This window comes from Podarcis raffonei, chromosome 4 (genome assembly GCF_027172205.1).
Source record: "Podarcis raffonei isolate rPodRaf1 chromosome 4, rPodRaf1.pri, whole genome shotgun sequence".
In the NCBI taxonomy this organism is placed as follows: domain Eukaryota; kingdom Metazoa; phylum Chordata; class Lepidosauria; order Squamata; family Lacertidae; genus Podarcis; species Podarcis raffonei.
The window spans coordinates 67,691,211-67,712,097 of NC_070605.1; the positions used below are offsets into that span (position 1 = coordinate 67,691,211).

Sequence of the window (20,887 nt, forward strand, 5' to 3'; positions counted from 1 at the left end):
ATAGCTATCCTGTAACTATCTTTTTGTTTCTTGAGAAAACTGCATTTTGATCCAATTTTCCCCAAACCAGGTTTGTTACAAATTGAGAAAAAGAATGACCTAGCAGTGTTTTAGATAATGCATACACATTACTTTCAGCTGAAAGTAGTATCATGGAGTTTTTGATACACCATTTGTCTTTTCTCTATGACAAGGCGGTTCTGGAGATCATAGTTGATGACTATCTCTGACAAGTCAGTTACATTGTAAACACAATATTTTTGACACCTATCTTTCTGGGGAGCAATACCACCACATTCATAATTAACATTCAAATATGGAAAACAGCTTAAGGGAAACAAATGGGGTTTGCTGTACCATTAACCTTAGCAAAGATTTATTTCCTGGAACTAATGCTTGAAACATATTTTTGATCAAAGAACTTTACCAACATCAATTCCTGTCTTTGTCTCTTTTTCAGAAATCCATTGGTCTGGCTGGTTTTTGTCAGTTTGTTCATTGTCCTTCTTGGCTGTCATAGCTTAATCTGTTCAAGGTTAGTGTGTGGGATATTTGCACTGAAACTCAGATAATTGCAAAAAAATTTTTAAAGACAATGGTTGATGTGTACCTTAATGCTCCACACTGATTTCCATTTCAATTGTCTCCAAATAAAAACAAGGCATGACTGACATACTAACATAATTCACAGTATCTGTTGAGAATTACTAATGGGTGCAGACCATTTACACCACACTGAAAGCTATGACAAAATTCCCATTAGGGAAAACCCATTGGGAAGTTTCCTGTGTGTGCTCTATTTAAACTAATAGTCCTGAGCAAAAGAATTCCATTGAACATTGTGTGTTGTTGAACAACTCCTACTCACTCTGATTTTGCATCAATTAGAGTGTGATGAAGGTTGAACCACCTGTTAGTTCTCAACAGGTGCTGTGAAGTCACCTGATATATCGGCACACCTTGCTTTCATTTGGAGACAAGTTAAACTGGGTGATCATGGTTTAATTAAAAGATCAGCAGTGCTTCCTTGGGTGTATGACAGATGTAGATCGCTAGCTTACTCACTGTATCCCAGCTGCAAACTGGATCCCAGAACTACTAGTCTTTCGTTTCAATTTAAAAAAAGATAAAATAAAATGGCCACGGGGAACAAACCCTTTTGCTGCCAGCTTTCAAAATACCTATACAAATGGATGCACTTCAACCATTTCTCCCAGGTGCTATTTCTGCCATAATCTCCTCTGAGTAAGAGAACATTTCGTTTTAACATACAGAAACCAGAGTATGAGTCACTGCCTCTGCACTTCCAAAGCATTTGGTATCCTTATGAATGTACCGTGGTTGCAAACACATCCTTATTTCCAGCTCTACCAAGTGCAATTACTCAATACTGCAACATAAACATATCCTCATTTTTGTTTTGTTTTGAATGGGAATGTCTGTTTGTATGTCTGTCTTGTCCCAGCCATGAAACAGGATAGGCTAAAAGCATATCCACACAGGGATGGAAAACATGTAGCTCTCAGGTGTTGCTGGATTCTAACAACTCCCATCAGGGGTCCCAACTTGAATAAAAATATTGAGGAGGCACAGGTAAGCCACACCCCACCACAAGACGTAGCACACACACACACACTGTGTGAATGGCAATGCCCATCAGTTTTGGGGAGCCAGGCTCCTCAAATGTTTTATGAGCACAGGGACTCCGGCCCCTAGGAGTTGACTTCTATGACTCTCATCATCCTCAGTCAGCATGGCCAAGAGTCAGGAGCAATGGGCATTGGAATCCAGCAACATCTGGAGGGCCACATGTTCCCCTTGCCAGACTAGTCAATATATTGCTTTCTTTTCTCCAGTAACTATGCCAGGGCCAACCATTGTTCAGCCTGGACACTGAGATCCAGCACCGAGGGCCTTCTGGCGGTTCCCTCATTGTGAGAAGTGAGGTTACAGGGAACCAGACAGAGGGCCTTCTCGGTAGTGGTGCCCGCCCTGTGGAATGCCCTCCCCTCAGATGTGAAGGAAATAAGCAGCTATCTTCTCTTTAAAAGACATCTGAAGGCAGCCTTGTTTAGGGAAGGTTTTAATATTTAATGCTGTATTGTTTTTAACACTTGATTGGAAGCCGCCCAGAGTGACTGGGGAAACTCAGCCAGATGGGTGGGGTATAAATAAATTATTATTATTACCTCTTCTTTTACTCTGTCATGAACTGGCAGGACAACGGGGAGGAGGAAGAGGATCCCAGTGAGGAGTGTAGCTGCGATTGGGGCCCACTGGGGCAAGCTGGGGATGGAAAAGGAGAGGGTGGGGTTGCAGAAAGTAAACACGGGGTGGTGGAGGACAGCAAGGGGATGGAGGGTCAGTGTGCAGGGACCAGAAGAGCAGGACCCATAATCAGAGCCAGAGAGGCCCCTGTCTCCACAAACAAGGAGGGCCCTGAAGCATAGAAGGAGGTATGCTTTGGGAGGCCGAGTCAGGCAAGGGCCCACAGCCCAGGTGGGTCTTGTTAGCTCAGGGAGAAGGTATGTGATTCCTCAGCTTGATTAGGCTTAGTACAGGTGAGGGTCACATGCCTCATCAAGCCCAGATGCCACAATCAAGACTCAAGAGAGGAAAGGAGCTGAGATGTTGTGTCTGCTCAGCTGCCCATATTGATGGACCTCAGCTTGGATGCTCCAGAACCTCTACAGGACTGTGCTTCAGGTTTGACTCTGGGCTATGTTTCCTGACTGCTGGACTTGACATACTGTGTACGCCAGTGGGATTTGCTTCCAGGTAGGCCAGGGGTTCCGGACATACCCTCTCTATTCATTTATTCACCCAATCTGGTCTCCCTTTTGTGCTGTTGCCAACATTTACCTTTCACTCAAATCCAGATTCATCTCAATTGTACTGTCTGTCCTCTTGCTACCCCTTCCTTCTACCTTGATGCTGGGTTGTTCTTAAGGAGCTGATAATGCAGTTTCACGCAGGGCTGTACACCTACAGGTGTAGAAGCTACCAGAAGCTGATAGCATTGTTTCACCAAGGCTGTTGTCCCATTTGTCCTGTAGATGAGCATGTCTCAAGTGTCAATCAACACAACCAGGAAAAATGGGACAATAATGGCAGCCATCACTTGAGACTGTCCATTGTGAGTGAGTATCGATTGTGCCTGTTACTTGAGATAAAAAGGTTATACCGAGTCAACCTTTCCCTAGAATTAGAGCACTAGGATGGATCTCATTACAATATTCCTCCAAAGGCTTTCAAGAGGCCCACTGCTGTCTTTCTTCTTTAATGTAAAAACATGTTGTTAGCTGGACAGGAGCATTGTGCATTGTGCTGTTTCCCGACAAAGCCGTTTTAATATCAGAAACTTTATGAGAAAGAACATGTTGGGTGTGCGTGTGGGAGAGAGTTAGTAATTTGGAGCAAGTGTCTCATTAAAGCCTCGATAAACGCCGCATAAAAGGTACACCTTAATGATTCCCCCAGATTCTCTGGTTCCCGTTTGTTTGGTTTCCCACAGGACATACTCAGTTTTTCACAAGCGCATTGTGATATGGTCTGATTTTTGAGGCAGTTCTGGAACAGCACTCCTTTAAGTCAATCTCTTGATATATTCACAGACTTAAGAGTTTGAGGGCCTGACCGCACTTTGCATTAAATGCACAGGCATAAAACTCTGTGGGCCTTTTTACAAAATGTCATGATACTAAGAACGCAGTGTGTGAGAGAGAAAGTGTGATTTTCATCAGGACTGCAGCACAAGGGGTGGCTTAACTCTTCTCTTCTCAGCTGTAATCCTACAAAAAAATCTGTTCCACCTTTTATCAATCAAACTTCGGGGGTAAACTTCCCATTGGTGCCAGAGGCATTTTTAGTTTCTGAAGATTTATTGAGGAGGGAGGGACAGTGATGTGGGTCAGAAACTTTTCTGGAATTTCTTTTTTCAGTACTTCATTTTCAGTTTACTCCCTCCCCGCCCCCCCACCTGCTTCATATTGTAATATCAGGATGTCAACTGCAGATACCATATTAGACCATCTAATTTTGCAGTGTTAATTTGCTTGAATTTAGGAAAGCATTTTAAAAGCTTCTAGCTTTCCTAAATTCAAGCAAAATAACAATGCAAAATTAGATTATTATCTAGGACTAGGGCATCAGAAAATGTTCTGATGCAACTTACCTACACCAGAGGTATGCCTAAGACAGGCCTTCGGCCCCCTCTACCTGGATTTTGGAGCTCTTCTCAGCCCACATCCTAATTTCAAGTTTACATCTTGTATCCCCAGCCTATACACCCCGTGGGTGGTAGAGAAAAGTGCCCAATTCAAGAAGCACTGAATTAAACCAATGGCATCCATCAGTTGACTGGGAATTAGAAGATGGTCATTTCTTCCCTAGAATGCACAGACCTTTCTGTTGTCTTCTTCATCCCCTCACAAAAAAGCACTCAAAACAATATTATTGCAATTACATAAAAGACTGCAGTGGAAAGGAATTTTAGATTGCACAGATGAGCCTGGGGGGAAATAAACCAAGACCCTGCCAATCTAACATTGCCAAACAGCAGAATTCCGAGCATTCCTAAGGGGATGATCTCACGAATCCGCCAGAGCTGGCTTTGGAATACTTGCTGTCATTGCCCTCAAGAACCAGAGATCATGACATCCCCCATTCCCCAAAGGAACAGGAATCCATATACTCTGCATGCAGAGGGCTAGAGCAAGAGATGGAGAGTGACTTCGCCCTTGGTAGGTCGAAGGTTACAGCTCCAGTGGTGGATTTTGGCCTTTCACATTTCAGCAGTGTCCTGTGCAACATTAAAATTCAGCACCCCTTCCTCTCACGCTCCATTCTACAGCATTGTTGTGGCACCCCCTGCAGCGCTGCACCCATACCGGTGTGCTACCCTAAAACCACCTCTGACTGCACAGTGGCAGCTAGGCCATGTTGTGTGTTTGGTTGCAGAGCAAAAGTTCCCAGGTTCAGTTCCTGGCAACTTAAGGTAAGAATGGGAAAGCTACCCACCCCCCGAAACTTTGGAGAGCAGCCACAAGTCAACACTGAGATAGATCAATGGCTTGGCTTAATATGAGGCAGCGATCTGTGTTTTGCTCCTGATATAACAACTTTTGCCAACCTCAGCCTCTACTGCCACTTAAATGTTTTGATTTCTCTACCTCTTGCTTGAAGCCTGAAGCCTTTTTGGGCTTCAGGTGAGAGAGCAGTGAGTTAGGTATTCATATATTTCTCCCCTCCCTTCTCCAGTATGGTTATTGTAGACCTTTGGGGCTGTATTCAAAGCCAGTCCAAGTCAGCATAGACCTCTTGAAACGAGTGAACACAACAAAGGGCCCATCCATACTCTTGCTTGACCCATATTTAATTGGCTTCTGCGCCGATTAATTCCCTGCGTTCAAGAGCTTTTCATGATGTTCTGTGGCTGTGCCAGAGGTTTCCTGTGAAAATCTGATCATGCCAAGTGTGTGGAAAAGCTGAAGAGAGATTTGACCCACTTGATACGCTGATTTTAGAAGGGCTTGAGAACAGCTTCCTTTGAAGTTTCCATGTATCTGCAGGCATGGGCAATTTCCTCCCACCCACCTTCCTTTCCATACAGCCCACCCCCACCAGTTTTTAAGTAGTTTCTAACTGTTGAACTGCTCACTTCCAGTTATTGCCTGGTTGGGAGCCAGGATTTGCCCCTCTTTTTCCAAATTATCCTGGTATGCAAAAACAATAACAACACCACCACTCATACCTCTGTTCTGGTTGTATTACATCTCTACATAATCATAAAGCCTGCTCTCTAAAAAAAATTAAAGGGTCCAGTGTCTCCAGAGAATGGAAAGGGAAAAGAAGAGGAGAAGGAAGGGGCAATGAGTCCAAAATCCCAGAGCACCCTTAGCAAACGCCTCTTAATGACAGAGAGGGAGAGTCCTGGAAACCAAGAACATCCTTGGCAACCTCTTTTAGGAAGAGCTTCTCTGAACAATGAAAGACATACCAGATGTATGTACAATCTGAAGAGATTTAAACTTTGAGACAGCCCTTTCTGTGTTTTATGAGTTTTTGTGTGTTGTCTCTTTTGTATGGAATGCTTTTATCTTGTAAGCTGCCCTGGGTTGTTTATTTTACACTAGAAGGGTAGCATATAAATACGCAAATAAACATAATTTTAACCTTTCCTCGTATCCCACTACAATACAGACTCCTTAAGGGAAAAACAAGAGCTTAGTGTAAAACAAAAAAGAAGAAGAAGAAAAAGGAACCTGGCTGCCAACTCTCAGGAATTAGGTTTCATAAGAGTAGCAAGGCATCACAAGAGAGAGATTAGATTTGGTTTTAAGGCCATGGCTGACTTTTAATATTAGAAGCATTTATTACCGAGCATAATACTTATGGTTGACAGGCATCCAATCTCCTTGTAACCCAACAATGAGGCTTTCAGATTCTGAGAGTTAAAAAGTGGTCTTTGAAAAGTAGGGCTTGGAATTTGCAGTAAAGAGGAGGGGTGGAAAAATGCTAGTTATATCAGCCATCATTTCCCAGAGCCATTTTCTTCAGGGCCCCTGGAGGTATTAGGACAGTTCTTATGGCTGCTTCCTATATTAAAACTAAAGTTCATATAAAAGCACATGAGTGGCTCTTTTGTTAGGTCAACAGCAGAGATGGTAGAGAAATCGGCTGCAAGCAGACTGAGCACAGAACTAGCCTGTAGTTAACTTGTTTGCTGTCGTTGCAAAGTAGTAGTCTTTGCAGCAACTTTCCCCAATACGGGATTTCATCCTCCCAATAGTTTTGTGAATATCGTGACACCTGACACAATTTGGTCAGCTACCATAATCATCAGCGTTTGATCTTGGGAAATGGTTTTCAGAACAATGAAACATAATAAAAGTGATTAGATGTATGCACAAGTCTTCACATTTGAATACCTTTTCCAGGATTATTCCGGTAGGCTTTTCCCGTGTCATTTTAGGAAGAAGCATGCAGGGTTAGCCCAGGATGTTTTGCCGCTTGAGGCAAAACAGGAAATGCCCCCTTGGCCTCTTCCTCCTACTCTGTGAACCCTGTTTAAGTAACAGAGAAGTGTTAAAGAAACCTCAAGATCTGTATTTTTACAGGTGATATAGGGTTGGGTGGAGCTGTTAATAAACGTACCTAGAACTAGATGAAGGATGAAATAGAAATTAAAAGTCAGTTACATTTTTCTGTTGGTCCAATGTGCAGGATCAGAATGAATCTGTGTTCAATAGGGTTTACTTACAGGTTTATATATACCGTATATATATTTGATTGCTTGTATATTTACTAGGAAGCCAATCTCATTGCAATCTATGGGCCTCAGCTCCAAATGAATGTAGCCTAGGCTAAGGCTACAAGCTGCTGAAACTTTCTTTCAAATATTTGGGAACAACTAGCACAACTAGGAAGTCTCTCTTGCATTTTGAAATGAAATCAGCGCATGGCCACTGAACCTTTGCTAAGAGGACAGATGCCGTTAGCACAGCGTGTTCCCTTTTGCATGTGACATCTGGAAAGCAAGCTGTTTGCTAAACATTAGGAGTAGTGGCTTCTATAACTGGGGACACTTGGTTCTAAAAGAAAACCCATTTAGAGAGCTTTCCTTAGTCTTTGCTTTGTGAGATGTGCGGTTAACAGCTGGAGAGAGTCATATGCTCTATAGCCAAAAAGGACTATTCCAAAGATCAAGTCTGACACCTTATTACTGATACATGTGTGCGTATTAAACCACATAAGAGGGGTTACACAAGAGCTAGGCCAAAGAATAGCATCCTAAAAAGTAGGGGCAGTTCCTACTGAAACTCTCATTAACACTCTCTCTCTCTCTCTCTCTCTCTCTCTCTCTCTCTCTCTCTCTCTCACACACACACACACACACACACACACTGCACAAATTATATAGTTAAGGGGAAAATGTACAATATGTTTTGCTAAATAATTAGCAAATTATTAGCATAAGTAAGAGATTATCCCTGAAATGGGGAAGTGGATAGCTTTCTATTCCAGGGCTACATCTGTATACAGCATGACTCTGCATGTCATTCTAGATGTCTTCTAGTTCTTTCCCCTTTGCCAGCAATGCCTTAAGTTGCAAAGCTGATGACAAATACAGCTTTAGCCTAGTTCAGTAAAAGAATGTGGTTTTCAAAGCCCACACAACTAGAGAGGTTATACTCAAATGTGGCTCCATGTCATTTAGACAAAGACGATGCATTGGCAGTAGGAGAGCTCAGAAAGTTTCTCTTTAGAAGGGAACTAGGGGTAGCTGGAGTTCAAGCATGTCGAAAAAAGAACTAATTCCTGTTCCTACTCATCCCTTTACAAAACAAACTAGTTAAGTTCAGTCAGTTCAGTTCCAGTTAATCGAAATGATCATGTGCATCCCCACTCTAGCATCCAGAATGGAAGAAGCTATGGTGCTGAAGTATAAAATACACTTAAGAAGACTAAGAAAACATATTTTTAAAAACAAACAAACAAACAAACAAACAACAAATGACAGTGGAATGTAAATTGTGTAATCCCTGTCCACTTTCTTTAAGTTGAAAGGTCCAAAGAGTATAAAAGACATGTAAGATATTGAAGATCAACTAGGAAGCGCTCAGAGTTCGCCCTCCTCCCACAATGAACTTAATTTACATTCTGTTCACCCAGCAGTTATGGGAATTACTTTCAAGTGCAGTTCAGAAATTTTTGAACTATTGCAGTGAATTTCATTAAACTGAACTAGTTCATTCCAAGCGTTAGGCATCAGAGAATCTACATAGTTAGGTCAGCTAACTATTAGCATTTTAGGTAGCGACAGTTCTGGAAAAATATATGAAGGGTGGGGGAGGAATGGTAGGCAAAAAGAAGATTCTGAGAGGCAGGCAAATTTTACCTTGCATATTAGAATTCTCTCTCTCTGCTTCTCTTGGCATATTGCACTAATGCCCAAACCCAATGGTCATATTTTGCATGTGAGAATGCTTGTTCAAGTGCATTCTCTGAGGCCAAATAATAAGTTCATTTCTAGAAGTCACAGTAGAACTCTAACTACTAGATCAAATATTCAGCATTCAGATGCGCCTACCAGGCTGAATTTTCCCAAAACACAAAACAATTTTTCCTCTCACAACTAGCTGCCCCTGACATGGGCCCACATTTTAGGCTAAAGCAGAGAAAGTCTGAGCGAGTCATAAATCCATTATTCATCTTTCTGGTGAACTAACTATGCACGATGCCCTCCAGGAATTGGCACAAGATGCAGAAGTTAACCAAAAAATATGGAAGCAATTGCATGAATCATTCACAAACCCCTTTCCACTCTATCCAAGAAGGATATAAGAAACTTGCTAAGGAAGACTACTGGGCGATCTAGCTCTGTATTGTCCACCATTTTGGACAGCAGCTCTCCAGGGTTTCAGAGAAGGGCGACCTCAGTCCTGCCCAGAAATGCCAGGGATTGGACCAGGAAACTTCTGCATGCAAAGCAGATGCGCTACCTCAAAGCCACAGCCCCTTCCTGTAATGGTGCAACTCCTGAGGATATACATCTAGGTTGAAAGCTAATAATGATTTATCTGCCATTAGAAAGGAAGGAAATATATTAAGGTAACTGATTTGGAACTTGTCTGCTGATATTTAGTTCAGCATATGCAATATGCCACTAAGAAACATCCCTATTTCCTATTGCAATAAACAAAGCTGGTATTATGAAGTTTTGTTGCACAACTCGGGTTACCTTTCCCTGCTTTCCCCCCAGCACACATATTTTGCACACATATTTTGGACAGTCATGTCATTTCTGCTTCAAGAGTCTTTCAGCTGGAGGTGAATGTTGCTTTGTCTCATACGCCCACACTGCGTTCAGCTGGCAAACTGACTTCATCCTGAATGGCTTTAACTGCCAAATTAGATATCAATTGTCACCAAGCCTCGGAATCGGCTTGATTTATCATATTCCTGAACAGACTTGATCTTGCAGCCTTGTGACTTGTGATTCAGACCCCTCAAATCACATTGCCGCTTCGCATCACACATAGGACTGTCTAGATCATATCTGAACAAGAACTGAGGAGGCAAGATAGGGACAAAGGGCAAAATTAAAGGATAAGAGAATATATGGAGCAATATATTAGAGGACCAGATAATTGCAAGGTGGGAATCTGTCTCAGTCGATGCCATGTCTGAGCCTGTGGAAAAAATCCTGTGCTTAAAAATGTCCCCACTGACAGAGCTTTTATCCTAAAGTTCAGTGTTGGAGGAAATAATATTTTATTTTATTTTATTTATTTCAGAAAATGTATACAGCACACTGCTTGATTGTAAGAGACCTCAAAACAAAATTAGGGAAAATGTATAAAACAGGAAATAAGTCCTGCTGGAAGTGTAAAACCAAAGAAGGCAACTTCTACCATATGTGGTGGACATGCGAAGAAATGAAGAAATTTTGGGAACTTATCTATAATGAGTTTAAAAAAAATATTTAAATACACTTTCCCCAAAAGACCAGAGGCCTTCCTACTAGGAATAATTGGGGATGAAATTAAAAAAGAAGATAAGACATTATTCCAGTATGCTACAGTTGCGGCTAGAATATTAATTGCACAAAATTGGAAAAGTCCAAACACCCCAGTGATCAGAGATTGGCAAATAAATTTATTCGAATTTGTTGAATTAGCAAAAATGACACAAAAAATCAGAAACAAAAAAAAATACAAAGTTTATTAGTGACTGGAATAAATTTATGGTATACATTGAAGGGAATTATAGAAACTTAAAAACTATAGCAGGTTTGATATAGATCTTACGATGTGTAAACCATTAACAATTAACAGCTGCAGGAAAAAGAAAGTATTTTTATTAAGAAGCTCGAAATCGGGAGGGAAGGAGGTCAATAGGTGTGTAGAGGAAAGATTTAAATATTTAAAGATATAAAGATTTAAATGAGAAGACAAAGAACTGTAACGTAAACTGATGTTAATTTTGTGTTATGTTTAGATATCTCTTTTGAAATTGTTGATTTGTTTTTTCTTTTGATTATCTAAGTGAAATACAATAAAAAGAAATGTCAAAAAAAGAAGAAGAGACCTCAAAACAGCTTACAAAAAGATATAACAATAAAAATGAGGGGGGAAAGTACAACAATAGTATAAGACATACAAAAAAGTTTTTTCCTGCTGCACAGTCTAGGACCCAAACCAATGGATTTGACTTACAAGAAAGGAGATTCCACGGACTCTCCTTCCTTGGAAGTTTTTAAGCAGAGGTTGGATGGCCACCTGTCATGTATGATTTAGCCGACATTCCTGCATTGCAGGGGGTTGGACTTGATGACACCTGAGGTCCCTTCCAACTCTATCATTCTATGATCCCTTCAACATTGCACCAATAGATCTATAAAAATTACGAGTTACTGCTCATTCCTAGAAAAACACAGCAATGCGAAGGTTTGGTCGACCTTATCGGAAAGCAGAGACACCGTTCTTAATTCTTCCTATGACCTCAGGGACCGATATAAGAATTATCTTTGCTGGGAAATTGCTTAAAGTCACATCATAAATCATTCGGGGTTACGTTCAGCAAGAGAGCTGGCTTTAGTTGTTATCATTTTAACTGTAAAATGTGACAAAACTGAACACTGTATGGTCAAAGGCTCTGCTTTGCATAAACGTCAAGCTTTCGTAAAACAAAAAAATGTATAATGTGACACTTCGATACTGCTATAAACAGGGGTGAAACAATCAGTTACATATGGTGTTTGAGTTTTAAGTAGCAGTGATTCACACTTGCGCCAGAGTTTACCATTTAAAATTGACGTAATGTTAGCCATGTCTTGAGTCAAGAAAATGCGATTCAGTTTTTCAGCTTAGTCCTTCAAATGTATCTTGGGTAGGGATGGAGAAATTCAGGCCTGGCCACTGTTCAGAGATGCTTCCAGTCAGTGCATAGCAGTTGGGGGGAAGCCTCTTGTTTTTATTGTGTTATCTTTTGCCAAACTTCAACAGAAAGTTTTGAGCATTTAGTTTATTTTTGTGTCCTGTTGCAAAGAGCTGCGCTGATGTCTAAGTTGGTTCCCCCCACCCCCACCCCCTGTATAGCACTGGCATTTAAATCTGCCAGCATATCCCTATTAAATGCCTGCTTTCTTTCAGAATTTAACATGGGGGGGGGGGAGAAGTGTTGTAAAGTGGGCCTGATCGCTCCTGGTGAGCTTGTGCCAAATACTTTCAGACTGTCACAGACAGCTGGTGTTTTTTCCTTCCATATGGAAAGGTCAGATATTTATACGGTGACAAACGTGACAGCACATTTTCACTTTAGCTCAGTGCAAATTTTGTGGAAGTTGCTGTGATGTGAATAATGAACTACTAGGCTGCAAGTAATCCAGTCTGCCGAATGCTGTCGGTGACGGGTGAACTGCCAAAGGTTGAAAGGTTTTTCCTCTGGAAACGAAGATGAGCTGCTTCCATCACAGTTTAGCCCAGTTTCTCTGAAAGGATACAAGATGGATAGCTTAATTGCTTCTTGATTCCAAAAAATGGTTAGGCAAAAACAAATAGAAAACGGCAGGGACTTTTATACAAGTTTATGATGGTCCAGTCCAGAAATAATTTTGTCTCAACTCTCATGTGCATTTGGCCTCGATATAAAACAACAGCAACAACAACAACTGCTAGGACTGATAAACATGTCTTGGCTAGACTATTTTAATATGTGCAGTCTTTAGCTATCCTTTCTTCAAAACTTCTATTGGAGGTTAATTATTGTGGATGGGAGTTGTGAAAGAGAGACTGTAGACTAATTCCTACAAACCATAGACTACTTGTTCCTTTCCAGTGCTAGAACAGTTGGTGTCCTTTTCCACCTACCCACACCTCAAGTACTATACGGTGTGAGAATTTAGCAAAGTGGAGAAACTGGACTCGAGATCTTGTTGGGGGCAAGCTCCCATGATCCCTGGCCCATACTAACTGGGGAGCCGGAGTTCAACAACACCTGAAAGACCACCAGTTCTGCAGCATTGATTTAACACATAACAGCCATATGTCTTGTAGCTCCATTTACTTCATGAGAGATTGCACAGACAGGGCCATCAAATGTATGGCCATGTCTTTACCTGAGATGTTGGGGGGATTGACAGACTCCCACTACCCCTGCAACACGGTCCACCATCCAGTTTGAAACCATACTGGACCTGTTAGCTTTGCAAATGTGCTAGCAGATTTTTTGAAATTGCTGCACCACTTCTGAGTAGGCATGCCTAGGAATGCAGCGTTCATTAACCTTTTAAAAATGGATGCCAAATGTACGATTCATTTTTCTTGGGATGATGCATATTACTGACAAGACAAAACTTAAATCATTTTTTATTTTTTATTTTGCACACAGTGGATAACCAGCGGGCATCGCCATGGAAACGTAGTCACTCTGTTTGAGTTTCATCGCTCTCTGTCCTTCTAGAAGGCATCCTGTTTTCTTCACACTTGACAGTTTCCTTTTGGCAAGTGGCCGTCCTGAATAACAGGACAACTTGTGTTAAGTTGCATTAATCCATATCTGGGAAAGCCAGTTCTTTCCTGGCAGCTCTTAGGCCTCCGGCAGCAATGATACTGCAGTATTACCAGCTGGAATGAGGGGGGATGTCAACAAAACTGACACTGCAGAGAGGTTTTAGTAGAGTCTCTTGGAAATAATGACCTTTCTTTTGTTCACTCCAAGCCTTTGGGACAGGTCAGAAAACGCATTAGTTTCCTTTACTAGCACAGAGTTGATCTGTGTTTAATATTGGCAGAAAGGCTTCATGAATCCTCTACAGGCACTTTTAGGCCCCAGGAATGTGCAGTTAATTAAAGCAACTCAACTCCATTATGTTGCAGTGTCTCGAAGAGAAGTTGGCTATGAAGAGAGCTTCAGAAAACCGCACGAGCTTTTAGGCATCCTTCACCCCATTCTAGGGAAGCTTTGAGTTTCTCTCCCACAGCCAGAGAGAGGTAAGAAGGCACACTAATTGCTATTGAACACTGAGGCCAACTATATACTGATACATTGCCCAGGCAGATTTAGGCAGGTCCATGCTGTGTTTGAATTTATTTGATCTGATATTATTTTAAAATCTTTTTACTGAGCAGTGTACCAATAAAACCTCTGGGGGTGCCTTGATTTATCATCAAATGGGAACAAAACACATGGAAGTGTAAAGCAGGAAGGAAAAGACAGAGCCATTGAAAGACACTCCCCCAGGTGTTGCAGACTTGATGTAAATGCTGCATTGTATTTGAGAGCATTTAAAGAAACAAAAGCGTAGAGATCATTTAGAAAGCAAAAGAGTGCTGTTTCATTCCAGGACTGGCCCTATCGTTAGACAGAGTGAGACAGTTGCCTCAGGAGGGAAGATTCTCCCGGCCATTTCTCCTATCACCCTCCGCACCAGCCATTCTCCTGTATTGGAGATGAGAGCTGTGTGTGCCATTCAGTCTGTCTCATACACACCCCAAATAGGCTTCTGATAGTTGCAGTGGAGGATTCCTTCCAGTTGCCAGGATCAAAGTAAGTGAAATTCAGCTGCCTGCCCAGGCAGCTTATAATAATAAAATAATATTTTATTTATTTATATCCCACCCTTCCCGGTGCAGAAGTGTGCATGCACATGAAAGCTCATACCAATAACAAACTTAGTTGGTCTCTAAGGTGCTACTGGAAGGAACTTTTTTATTTTGTTTCGACTACAGCAGACCAGCACGGCTACCTACCTGTAACTGTATACATGTAACTCAATCTTATATCACAGAAATGGCATAGTCTTCAGTGACCAGCATTTCAAGGAAGCCAAACCCAAGTTTTGCAGTGGAACCCCTGAGATCCCTTACCATTCTGGTATCAGTGAATACATAACAATACACTTTTGTCAATTTCTCTGCAGTGTGAGAAACTCAAGCAAAACATGTTACCATAGTGATCCACTGTCTCTGGGAGAATCAAGTGGCCTCATAGCATTCTTACATTATTTTCCTAACAACTGCTAACAACTCAAGGGCTGGTACATCTTTATAACTGTGTACTTTCTAAAGCTAAGCTTACAGAAACGAGACACGCTCCTATAACGTCACGCTAAGGCATTTAACAGCAAAAGGTAAATGTGCTTTGCTGTGGCTGTAAATGAACTTGGGTGTGCATGTATTTATCTGTAGTGTTTATAGGCTGTCCTATAAGAAGAAATCTCCAGTGTGGCTTAGAGGATAAAAATAGGTAATCTCTCTGTCTTTCTCACTCATTCATACATGTCTATTTTATCTTTCTTGTGTGTTTAAATACATAGCTCTACCCTCTACCTGGAACAATGACGCCCAAGTAGAGGATTTACTGTAGAGAATTGCATTGCGGGGCTTTGCTCCTGCGAATTAATTGGGACAGTGCTGCTGATGCCAGTCTTGCTTTCTGCCTGTCCTATGGGTGCTCCTGTTCCACATGGGATGGACATTTGGAATTTGCTTCTGTGCTCCTTTGGGAAATTCTAAAAATGCACACATCCTGTCATGATAAATTTCCACATTTCTCCTGACAATTTTTATCAGATTGCTGCATCGACCCGTTTGACACGTGAAGACTTAAAAGTACTCCGGCATTTCTTTTCTACATACTGATTCCGCCCCCCCCATGAACATGGAGCCAGTATTTGTTGGAGGTCATTAAAACACTGCCTGCAGAGTCAGAGTGAATGCCGTGTTTTTCATTGTACAGTGGTACCTCAGGATACATATGCCTCAGGTTACAGACACTTCAGGTTACAGACTCCGCTAACCCAGAAATAGTGCTTCAGGTTAAGAACTTTGCTTCAGGATGAGAACAGAAATTGTGCTCCAGCGGCGCAAAAGCAACAGGAGCCCCCATTAAGCTAAAGTGGTGCTTCAGGTTAAGAACAGTTTCAGGTTAAGTATGGACCTCCGGAACGAATTAGAAGAAGAAGAAGAAGAGTTTGGATTTGATATCCCGCCTTTCACTCCCCTTCAGGAGTCTCAAAGCGGCTAACAATCTCCTTTCCCTTCCTCCCCCACAACAAACACTCTGTGAGGTGAGTGGGGCTGAGAGACTTCAAAGAAGTGTGACTGGCCCAAGGTCACCCAGCAGCTGCATGTGGAGGAGCGGAGACGTGAACCCGGTTCACCATATTACGTGACTACCGCTCTTAACCACTACACCACACTGGCTTAACCTGAGGTACCACTGTACAAATTATAGTTCACTGTGTGCTCTAGATAGACTTTTGCTCAGGGCTCCGCCCCCCCCAGCCAGAATTTAGCAGAAATCAGTTCTGGCACTTCTCGGGTGGGCGCCATTGCCATTATCAGAGAACGAGGGAGGCATCCTTGATGCGTTCCAGCACCTATTTTTCTAGAAAAATAGCACTGCTTCTGCTACAGGGACAATCAGATACCACATAACATAAATGGTTCGTTTGAATATAGGGAAATAATATGCCCTCTCCGCAGAAATGATTTTGTAACACTATTTTGTACTGCTATGAGTGAGTGAGCCCCACAACTTCATGACTGTCAGTTATAGAATTATAAAGAGTGATCTTTCCTAGCCTGGCATCCTCCAGTTGTTTAGGACTGCAGCTTGCACCAGGACCAGCCTGCAGGCCCAATGGCTATTGATGATGGGAGCTGAGGTCCAAAACATCTGGAAGGCACAAGGATGAGCAAGAGTATGGGAACTGGAATGGCAATATATTTGCCCAGGCATGCCTCCCTGTGTGATCTGTAGCTGCTACCTTTGTGAAAGGCAATATTTCATCCTATTGTATTCTGTCTGGTCTGGAGGAGTAGAAAGGTTTGGCCTGGCAGACTCCCTTTTGTTGGCAGAATGAGCCTTTGTATAACTAAAGAAATATCCTAGTACAGGTGATACGTTGCCAATAGAAGTTAAACAGCTGCAGGTCCTTCTGGAAGGGTATGTGCCTTCCTTACCCACAGGCTGGAGGTGATGCCATCAAGGTGTCTGAGTGACAAAGAGAACGAAACAACCCTGTCTTGGAACTGGGGCTGAAAGAGACTTGCTCTCTGTAAGAACCCAGTGTTTTGGCCAGAGCCGGCCTGTTCATAAGGGGGGTGTAGCACTCACCTCAGGCGGTGGAAGTGCAAAAGGCCCAGCAACAAAAGTTTGAGGATTGCCTAGGCTCTCACTGAGTTTAGCGAGACCCTAGGCACACCGGCAGCATAGTTGGTGGTGGGCATTGGCATGGCAGAAGTGTGGCAATAAAAGTAAACGTATATCCAATCGATTTAGGTTTTGCCCACACGTTTGCCTTGTTGTGCTTTAAAGTCTTCCAAGAGATCAAACTTGCCAAAATATTGAATTGCTTTATGATCTACTCCGGGAACATAAAATAACACAATGTACATTCTGGGATATGATCCAGAAATTCTTGGCTACTGTCCTCCATAATTAATATACGTTTAAGCTCCATAAACTTCAGGGGGACTTATGGGAGATGCAGTTGTGCACTATCCAATTAAGATAATTTTGTCACGGCTATCTTCAGTCATCGGCTCAACACAGTGCTCACACTCTGAGCCTTGTTTTCTTGACTGGGCAGGAAGAAGATGATCTGAAAGTGGGGGATATTGACATCAGTCCCTTGTCATGGTCAGATCCTGTTGAGATTTAGGCTCTCAGCATCCTTCCCCCTCTGCAGAGGTTGGGGGGCCCTATGAAGATTGTTTGCTCTCAGATGTTGATAGATGGCCTTACAGGAGTTCATTGCTGAGATGACTGGTGCTGCTTTCAAAGCCCTGGTTGACATATGGAACATCTGGCTGGCTCAGGCTATTGACACGATCACCCCTGAGACCCTCTCCTACTTCTTGTAGCCCAAAAAATCTGGAGGGCACCAGGTTGGCAAAGGCTGATGAAACTAAATCCCATTGTACTTGAATCTCAAATCTATGCATGTAGGAGAAGTTTCCGTAACTCAGAGTTCAGCATTGTGAATTCTTTAAGAGGATGAGTGTATCAAAAGGAAAGGTTAGGAAGGCCACCGTGCTTTCTGGAAATGTAAATTTCCTTGAAATTGTCAAGGCAGAAAATTGCTTCGTAGAAAAACAGAAGGGGCTGGATGTAGTACATGGAAATCAATCTGTTCCAAAGCACATAAAACATTTTTATTTAATGTTGCTGTTGGTTTTCTGTTTTCTTTTTTAAAATGTATCAATAGCATCATTATTCTTTATGAAGTGTCCATTCTGCATTTGTCACTATTGCAACAAATAACCTCAGTCTTAAGGTGCTTTACTGAAAGAACAGACAACAATTAGGTCTAGACACTCTTTTCTCTCCCCTCATTTTCAAGCCCAGATAATGTACACTATAATGCCATCCAATCATGCATAAACTCAACCATCAGGCACGCATAAAGATACTGTTATGAAGCTGCAAAGAAAAATACATTCGAAAGTTGTTTTGCCTCTGGGAACAGGCATAAACAATAATGATTAAGACAGAAAGGAGGAGTAACCCAAAAGATACACTGCAAAAGGTTCGTGATGTGCTCTGAAATTGGCGATGAGATGGGGACAGTCTATCATAAACTGAATGGCTCTTGTACTACAGATCTTATTGGGCCAGGACATGGGGTTTGGGAACTATATGTCAGTTGGCCTGTGATTGTGTAAGCTGCAGAGAAAAGTAATTAAAAAATGAGCACATCTGTGTCTTCTGGTATGGGCACCTCTTGTCTTGAGGCAACATCAGAAATGGTCTTTGGGACACTGTGTAAAGCAGCTGGATAGCCAGGGTAGTCCAGGAGATGGAAGTCCTGGAAAACTGGTGTTGGGAGTCTATTTCAAGCATGGAGTCATTACTGTGGGTTTTGTCAAGCCACCCTAGCCAATCAGTATTAATGATTACAATTGCAAGGGGGTGCTGTGGGGAAGGTGGGTCTGTCCAACTCTGGCACAGTTGCTGTTCTGATCACCCTCTACCCATTCTGAAGTGGAGAGGCTCTTGTATCCATAGAAGCTCCATGCACATTTTGGAACCTGTAAGCAATGTTGACTACTATACACATGAGTCACCCCTTAAATCAACCAGGTAATGCCTTATGAGAGTCCTTTGCTTGATTTACAAAACTTCAAGCGCACCTCCCTCGCTTTGCTTAATTTCTGTGTTTTTGCTTTCTTATAAGAACGCTCTGAAACCAGACTTTGATACCTTTCTTACTCTAAAGGTCTCTTTCTAAATCAGAGAAATAATGATGATTTATTTGCACTGCCAAAAATCTTCATAGTTGGTGCAAGAAGAGCAATAATGTAGATCTCTGCCCCACTCTCTGACAGCTTCCCATTTTCAGTATCTCATGAGAAAAAATTGATGTGGAAGTCACACTGACATGAAGAGATATGTCATCCGTGACATCATTCTCCCACTGTGCTTTGTACATGACAGGTATTTGGCATTTTTATTTTAAATCTGTCCATTCCTCAGTGAAGAGCAAACACTTTAATTCCATTATTTTCCTGTTACAGGGAGTTAGATTTACAGGCCTTCAGTTGATAACACTAATGAGTTTACCTCAGGAGAAGTAGATTGGGGTGGGGGTGGAGGGAACTTGGAGACTTTCTCGTACTAATGAGGTTCAGTTTGTTGACAGAATGGTTGGCACCTAATTACCACCTTCATCAGAAAATGATTTTAAAGCATAATATTTACTTTTACCTCTAGCTGTGGTGAATTGCTGCTTTAATCATCATTCTGCATTTAATGTCAGTACCTCTTGTGATGGGAAAATGCCAGTGCAAAACGATGCTTGAAATAGTGAGGCTCTTGCTACTGAGGGGAACTAGCACTGTTGTAATACAGCAGCCATCTTGAAATGACAGAGCAGGGCTTCAGTTAATCACAAAATTACAAACTGGGGAAACATGAGTTCTTCTACTTCTGCCAAGGGATTCTTTAAGGCCTCTCAAACTTCCATTTTTGCAGCTGTAAATGAGGATTAAACTGAATGGTTTCATTGTGGGGTGGTAAGGCTTAAGCCTGTAAAACCTGGAACATACAGCGAGAATTTCCATTGCTAATGACACAAGGAATGTAGATAAAAATAGGTTTTCAGGTGAACGTTTTAAGATTGCAGTTCCATATTCATTACTTGCTGAGGGTAGTAGATCTCACTGACTTTAGTGGGATTTATTTCAGAGTAAACACACCTAGGATTGTGCTTTAAATGTTTTTGGCAGGTCATGCTTGCTCATTCGTTTCTATAATACAAATTCATCGTTTATAGTGATCTTAAACAAATGTGTGCAATTTCATCTGTCACATGCTGGAGGGTGTACACTGTAATATTTTCATTATGAAACCAAACGTTTGCCTTTGAGAGGTAAACCCAAGTATTACTGAGTGACTTTGCTGCCTCTCAAAATATTATCAATGATTTATATGTCTTATTGATGATCATATAGCATGGTAGTATCATCCAATCAATTTACAATGTGGTGCATTTCATTCATTTTTTTCTATTCATCATCTCATCTAGCTTTTTGGTCAATATCCCTGCAAATGGAGCCCATCTACCCTCCTTTTCATTCCCTCAGTGCTCAGTGAATGAGTGGATTTCTGTGAAGCAACCTCATCTAGCTGATGCATGCTATAGCCCTGTGGCTACTGGTCAGGTGTCGGGATCTGGCATAGAATATTTTGCAGTACAAGGTTCTCCTAAAGCAGGAGTGGGGGCCATTTAGCAAACCAGAGACTGTTGCACTCAGCCTTGGCCAGAATAGCTAAAGAGCAGGGAGACATAATTCAACAACATCTGAAGGGCCCCATGTTCCCAATCCGTGTCAATGTAAAAGATATGACAAGCCATACGCTGTATGGATCAAAGTGA

The 20,887-nt window shown here is 41.9% G+C and overlaps 1 long non-coding RNA gene across 1 annotated transcript in view; it reads left to right on the plus strand.

Moving 5' to 3' along the window:
* Positions 1–20,887, plus strand: part of LOC128413194 (uncharacterized) — a 37,281-nt gene continuing 16,394 nt past the window's right edge. Inside the window, exons 1-2 of the long non-coding RNA XR_008330272.1 lie at positions 1–535; positions 13,881–13,994. This is a non-coding gene — a long non-coding RNA (uncharacterized LOC128413194). The remainder of the gene's footprint in view (positions 536–13,880; positions 13,995–20,887) is intronic.